Below are 8,237 nucleotides of genomic sequence, written 5' to 3' on the forward strand. Positions count from 1 at the left end.
TGTATAGGTGCACTAGTTCGGCGAAGAGATAGTGAAATACAAGTAATATGGATGAATATGAGTGGTAATAGCAATCTGAAATAAATATGGCAGCGAGTAAACATGCAACAGAACAGTAAATAAACGGAGATTCGATGTTTGGAAATAAGGCCTAGGGATCCTACTTTCACTAGTGGACACTCTCAACATTGATCACATAACTGAAACTACTCTACACTCTCTTGTTGGATGACAAACGCCATTCATTGTGTAGGGCTACAAGAGCACCTCAATGCCGGAGTTAACAAGCTCCACAACATTCGATGTTCATATTTAAGTAACCTTAGAGTGCATGATAGACCAATGCAATTATACCGAGTACTAACATAGCATGCACACCGTCACCGTCAGGCTATGAAAGGGGGAATAGATCGCATCAATACTATCATAGTAATAGTTAACTTCATAATCTACAAGAGATCACAATCATAGCTTATACCAAGTACTACATGATGCACACACTGTCCACATTACATCATGGAGGAGGAATAGACTACTTTAATAACATCACTAGAGTAGCACATAGATGATATTCAACTAGATCACAAAGAGAGAGATGAACCACATAGCTACGGTAGAGCCCTTAGCCTCGTGGGAGAACTACTCCCTCCTCATCATGGGAGACAGCAGCGGTGATGAAGATGCCGGTGGTGTCGATGGAGATGCCTTCCGGGGGCACTTACCCGTCCCGGGGGCGTGCCGGAACAGAGACTCCTGTCCCCCAGATCTTGGCTTCGCGATGGCGGTGGCTCTGGAACTTTTCTCGTACCGTGGCTTATTCGTCTCGAAGATTTAGGTCAGGGAGGCTTAAATAGGCGAAGAGTCGGAGTCAGAAGGGCCACAAGGGCTCCACATACCAGGGGGGCGCGCCCACCCTTGGCCGCGCCGCCACCACGTGTGGTGGCCCTGGGCCTCCTCTGGCCCCTCTTCGGTGCTCTGGAAGCTTCCTTGAAATATAAGATCGTGGGCGTTGATTTCGTCCAATTCCGAGAATATTTCCTTACTAGGATTTATGAAACCAAAAACTGCAGAAAACAGGAACTGGCACTTCGGCATCTTGTTAATAGGTTAGTTCCGGAAAATGCATCAAAACGATATAAAGTGTGAACAAATCATGTAGGTATTGTCATAAAACAAGCATGGAACATCAGAAATGATAGATACGTTGGAGACGTATCAGCATCCCCAAGCTTAGTTCCTACTCGTCCTCGAGTAGGTAAATGATAACAAAGATAATTTCTGAAGTGACATGCTACCAACATAATCTTGATCCAATAATGATGTAAAGCATATGAACTGAGATCAAATCACTCAAAGCAAATGTCTATATTGATATAAGAGATGATAATGCATGAGTTAAACAAGCTAGAAGTTTTCATGAACTATTGCTTTAAAGACATGAAACCGTACAAAGTTCATTAAAGATGTGTTAAGTATCCAGCATAGAAGTTATATCCTTCATTTCAAGCATCAAGTAAATTTTCACAACATAAGAAGGATTCAGTCAAGTAAACATAAACATGAACGTCATGAATCAACTGTTTCGAAGTCTACTCAACCGGTGAGCGCAAGCATTTGGCATTGGCACCAGGATGTTATGGCATAAAGAACGTTAATGGGGGTTTGGAAGGCCAAATGGAAGAAAGTCTTACAAAGCTATAAGTGATCATTAGACAAGAGGAAGTCTTATGATCGAAGCTATGCAAGGAGTAGTGATTGCCATGCAACGGATGCACATAGAGCTATATGTGTATGAAAGCTCTCCAATGGAACTAGTGGGGGTGCATCCAACTTGGTTGCTCACGAAGACTTAGAGCACTTTTGAGGAAGCTCATCATTGGAATATACAACCCAAGTTCTATAGTGTAAATTCCCCACATAGTTATACTAGTAAAACATGAAAACTCTCTCATATGGAATATAGGTGCTAAACATGAGCACAAATGATGACTATGAATACTGCAGGTGCTAAAACATGAGCACAAGTGTGGATAAAAGATAGTAATGCTGCCCCCTTTTTCTTTATTCTCTTTTCTTTTTCTTTTTATTTTTCTTTTTCTTTTCTATTTTTTCTTTCTTTCCTTTTTCTTTTTTTGATGGCCTCCATGGCTCTTTTCACTTTTAGGGGCAACATCCTAATATGACAACACACTTTTTGGTACAAATAACTCATAATGAATAAAACATGATGTATAAAACTGTATGCCTCTGCCAGTGTAGCAGGATGTGCAATGATCTAGCGTAACATGGGTAAACCACACATCAGCTGTATAGAATAATGCCTGTATAGAATAATGCAAAGCAATATATAAATAATGAATGACAACATGGCATGTAATGTAAAATGGAAGTTGCATGGCAATATATCTCGGAACAGCTATGGAAATGCTGTGCTAGGTAGGTATGGTGGCTGTTTTGAGGAAGATGTATGGCTTATGTGTAGGAGAACAAGAGAAAGTCCTCCCACGGGTTTGGATGTACTGGCGAAGTATGCACAATTCTCAATGTGAGCAAAAGGCAATGCACAGTACCGAAGAGGCTAGCAAATTTGGATGGTGGAAGTGCCAAAAACCGTAGCTTAACATTAGTTAAAAAGAACTCACAAGCTTATTGCAAACAACTAGCAGGTTCATCATTAAGAGCATGATTAAAATTTACTCCAAGGAGGGCCGTTCACGGTGGCACAAGTACCCCGCTAGCTCCCTCGACCTTCAGCATAACTTAGTTATTACGATGAACTCTCAGACATGGAAAGCTATCAAGTCCAACTACACCTTCAACTATTTAAATAGAGTTTGTAGTACGACACAAGCTTAAAGACAACAATCCACTACTAATTTTAACTTATTTATCCAACAAGCTTTACCATCTAAATACCTCAAAACGTTTGCAAAGAATCAAGTTATCAAAGCTCAATGATCTACAAGATTATGCAAGTGTTTCATTATACCACTACCACATGCAACATTTCCTGAACCGACCAAATAACAATGAACGAAGCAGTTTCAACCTTCGCCATGAACATTAAAAGCTAAGAACACATGTGTTCATATGAACCAGCAGAGCGTGTCTCTCTCCCACACAAGCATTTATTCAGAGAATGAAAATAACAAAACTAAAATAAAAGCACACAGACGCTCCAAGTGAAGTACATAAGATGTGACGGAATAAAAATATAGTTTCAATAGAAGAAACCTGATAAGTTGTTGATGAAGAAGGGGATGCCTTGGGCATCCCCAAGCTTAGACGCTTTGATCTTCTTGAAATATGCAGGGATGAACCACGGGGGCATCCCCAAGCTTAGACTTTTCACTCTTCTTGATCATATATCATTCTCCTCTCTTGACCCTTGAAAACTTCCTCCACACCAAACTCAAAACAAACTCATTAGAGGGTTAGTGCATAATCAAAATTCACATGTTCAGAGGTGACACAATCATTCTTAACACTTCTGGATATTGCACAAAGCTACTGAAGGTTAATGGAACAAAGAAATCCATCCAACATAGCAAAAGAAGCAATGCGAAATAAAAGACAGAATCTGTCAAAACAGAACAGTCCGTAAAGACGAATTTTTCTGGGGCACTAAACTTGCTCAGATGAGAAAACTCAAAACTAATGAAAGTTGCGTACATATCTGAGGATCACTCACGTAAATTGGAAGATTTTCCTGAGTTACCTACAGAGAACCCTGCCCAAATTCGTGACAGCAAGAAATCTGTTTCTGCGCAGTAATCCAAATCTAGTATCAACCTTCTATTAGAGACTTCACTTGGCACAACAATGCAATAAAATAAAGATAAGGAGAGGTTGCTACAGTAGTAAAAACTTCCAAGACACAAATATAAAACAAAATTGCTGTAGTAAAATAAACACATGGGTTATCTCCCAAGAAGTGATTTCTTTATAGCCATTAAGATGGGCTCAGTAATTTCAATGATTCACTCCCAAGAAATAAGAGTTGAAGCAAAAGAGAGCATCAAAAAGAAAATTCAAAACAAATTTAAGCCTAACCCACTTCCTATGAAAAGGAATCTTGTAAATAAACAAATTCATGAAGCATAATGCAACAAGCATAGAAAGATAAAACAAGTGTAACTTCAAAAATTCAGCATATAGAGAGGTGTTTTAGTAACATGAAAATTTCTACAACCATATTTTCCTCTCTCATAAAGATTTTCAGTAGCATCATGAACAAATTCAACAATATAACTATCAAATGAAACATTCTTATCATGAGCTACATGCATAAAATTATTACTACTCCCAACATAAACATAGTCATTCTTATTAATTGCAATGGGAGCAAATTCAAGAAAGTAGCTATCATTATTATTCTCATCAAGTGTAGGAGGCATAGTTTAATCATAATAAAATTTATCCTCCATAGTAGGCGGCACCAAAAGACCACTATCATTATAATCATCATAAACAGGAGGCAAAGTATCATCAAAGAAAATTTTCTCCTCCATGCTTGGGGGACTAAAAATATCATGCTCATCAAAACCAGCTTCCCCAAGCTTAGAATTTTCCATATCATTAGCAACAATGGTGTTCAAAGCGTTCATACTAATATCATTGCTACTAGCATGCAAAATAGATTTTTTAATTTTTGCATCAAACAATCTATGTCTTAACTCAGGAAATAGCTCTCACTGTTACTTTCCATTATGCCTAGCTAGTGAAATAAAAACAAGAAACAAAAAGATGCAATTGCAAGATCTAAAGGAAATAGCTTCGAGCACTTACAACGGCGCCAGAAAATAACTTAGTTACCTGGGACCGGAGTGTGAGTGCCTTTTACCTTTCCTCCCCGGCAACGGCGCCAGAAAATAGCTTGATGTCTACGCACGCTTCTATTCCTGTAGACAGTGTTGGGCCTCCAAGAGCAGAGGTTTATAGAACAGCAGCAAGTTTCCTTAAGTGAATCACCCAAGGTTTATCGAACTCAGGGAGGAAGAGGTCAAAGATATCCCTCTCAAGCAACCCTGCAATCACGATACAAGAAGTCTCTTGTGTCCCCAACACACCTAATACACTTGTCAGATGTATAGGTGCACTAGTTCGGCGAAGAGATTGTGAAATACAAGTAATATGGATGAATATGAGTGGTAATAGCAATCTGAAATAAATATGGCAGCGAGTAAACATGCAACAGAATATTAAATAAACGGAGATTCGATGTTTGGAAATAAGGCCTAGGGATCCTACTTTCACTAGTGGACACTCTCAATATTGATCACATAACTGAAACTACTCTACACTCTCTTGTTGGATGACAAACACCATTCATTGTGTAGGGCTACAAGAGCACCTCAATGCCGGAGTTAACAAGCTCCACAAAATTCGATGTTCATATTTAAGTAACCTTAGAGTGCATGATAGACCAACGCAATTATACCGAGTACTAACATAGCATGCACACCTTCACCGTCTGGCTATGAAAGGGGGAATAGATCGCATCAATACTATCATAGTAATAGTTAACTTCATAATCTACAAGAGATCACAATCATAGCTTATACCAAGTACTACATGATGCACACACTGTCAACATTACATCATGGAGGAGGAATATACTACTTTAATAACATCACTAGAGTAACACATAGATGATATTCAACTACATCATAAAGAGAGAGATGAACCACATAGCTACGGTAGAGCCCTTAGCCTCGGGGGAGAACTACTCCCTCCTCATCATGGGAGACAGCAGCGGTGATGAAGATGGCGGAGGTGTCAATGGAGATGCCTTCCGGGGGCACTTCCCCGTCCCGGCGGCGTGCCGGAACAGAGACTCCTGTCCCCCAGATCTTGGCTTCGCGATGGCGGCGGCTCTTGAACTTTTCTCGTACCGTGGCTTATTCGTCTCGAAGATTTAGGTCAGGGAGGCTTAAATAGGCGAAGAGTCGGAGTCGGAAGGGCCACGGGGGCTCCACAGACCAGGGGGCGTGCCCCCCCTTGGCCGCGCCGCCACCACGTGTGGTGGCCCTGGGCCTCTCCTCTGGCCCCTCTTCGGTGCTCTGGAAGCTTCCTTGAAATATAAGATCGTGGGCGTTGATTTCGTCCAATTCCGAGAATATTTCCTTACTAGGATTTCTGAAACCAAAAACAGCAGAAAACAGGAACTGGCACTTCGGCATCTTGTTAATAGGTTAGTTCCGGAAAATGCATCAAAACGATATAAAGTGTGAACAAAACATGTAGGTATTGTCATAAAACAAGCATGGAACATCAGAAATTATAGATACGTTGGAGACGTATCAGTACCGCTCAAGTACCATAACTAGTTACGGCAGTACCGCTTCGGTACCGTTGTGGTACCGTCTTGGATCCAGTAAGGTTTGGACCCTATTGCGGTACCTCGAGCGGTACCGCGAGCGGTAGTACCGCTCTGTGTCCACGTGGACCAGATCTGTGGAATTTCGAACTCAGAGCAGTAGTACCGCTTACCCAAAGCGATAGTACCGCTTAGGCAAAAACTGGACATAACGGTTGGATTTCGGGGAGCCTATTTAAAGGGCCCTTCTTCCCCAACTCGTTTTTATCTCTGCTCTCTCTCTCTCTCTCTCTCCTCCATTGTTGCTGAGCTTAAACCTATTGGATCTCCCCCAACCATCCACCAATCTTGCCCAAACTTTGAGGAGTGGTGGAGGAGACCCCGATCTATAGTTCTACCAAGAGAGATTTCACCAATAATTGATATTCCTTAGTGGATCTTGGTGTTAGGGTTCCTATGGTGGGACATTGGAGGAAGTGCATCCATGGAGGCTAGCATGGTGTTGTACTAGCTCCATGGGTTGTTGGGAGCCTCCTTGTGGTGTGGAGCTCGCCCCAACCTTGTGAAGGAATCACCGCCTCGACCGGTGTCTTAGTGGAGAAGGGGGAGCCCCTTTGTGGAGGTCTCTCGAGGAAGAAGGTGAGGCCTTCCTTCATGGTGTGGCCGCCTAGCCTCTTGTGTGAGGCTAGCACCTCCTCAACGCAGACGTACTCTCTTTTGTGAGAGGAACTGCGGGAAACAAACCTCGCCTCGTCTCCGCGCCATCCGGTTGTCCCGCTACTTACTCTTACTATCTTGTTTGTTCCTTTGCTTGTTGCACTCGTTTTAGGATCATTGTAGGAACACCAACACCATTAAAGGATTCACCTTTACCTTCCGCACCGCTAAAATTGAAAAAGACTAAAACTTGGCGTAGTGTCCATTCACCCCCCCCCCCCCTCTTGTTCGCTACGATCCATTCACACGGCAGCGCCGACCGCCACCCACACGGCCCCCAACGGCCGGAGCTGCGCCAGTCCGGGAAGGAGCCGGCGAGCCTCCTCGCGGCTAGGATGGGAACCGCCCTGTCGGGCCCTCCAAACACGCGGGGAAACGGAGATCCGCCGCTGCCAACACCGCCCAACGGCGGCGGTGGGGGAAGGAGGAGGGGGCGGGCCTGGGTTGGGGAGGAGGAGCTCGCCCTCTGTTTTTTTCACCTCACCTTGTCTCTGGATTCTACGCGTGAGACACCTACCCATGCTACAAAGATGATGCATGGTAGAAATATTCTGAGAATACAATTGGCCATTTCTCCCTTTTTGTCCACTTTACAGAATAGAGATCACATGCAGGATACAACTTTCCAAGCAACAGGCAGAGAAGCGCGAACAAGCTGGTGGATTATTCTCTGTCAGAATACGGACCTGAAGAGCAAAGTCTTCCTAAATCATTGGGGTGCACCGTGCTGCAAAGCGCGACCCAAAACGAGCCCTAAAATTGTCCGCGCACGGGCTATTTACGTCAGCTCATGGATACTAAATCGGTTGTACATGGTCTCCGCTTTCGTCTGTGTCGGTATAACTAGCGGCCGACACAATCCCCCCCGCCCCCCCCCCCCCCCCCCGATAGCTTCAAGGTCGGTAATGGCGGTTCAATGTCCTGTCCAGCCATGCTGCCGGTGATTACCGCTTTGCGGGGACGTGCACCAGTAGATTGGAACCCTACAAAAATTCCATGGCCGAGCACGACCGCACCTGGCCTCGCCTTGTTGAGAAGGCCCGCCAGGCGTATCACGATGATCCGGACCTCGTCGCCATCCACGCGTCGGAGGCGTTTGCTGAGGAGCAGACGGCCGCGTACGGCCGCCAGACAGAAGCTGGAGGTGGAGACGTGGAGTCAGCAGCGGCGACCATGTCCCACCTGCAGGGGGAGCTCGCGG

This window comes from Lolium perenne, chromosome 4, assembly GCF_019359855.2.
Source record: "Lolium perenne isolate Kyuss_39 chromosome 4, Kyuss_2.0, whole genome shotgun sequence".
In the NCBI taxonomy this organism is placed as follows: domain Eukaryota; kingdom Viridiplantae; phylum Streptophyta; class Magnoliopsida; order Poales; family Poaceae; genus Lolium; species Lolium perenne.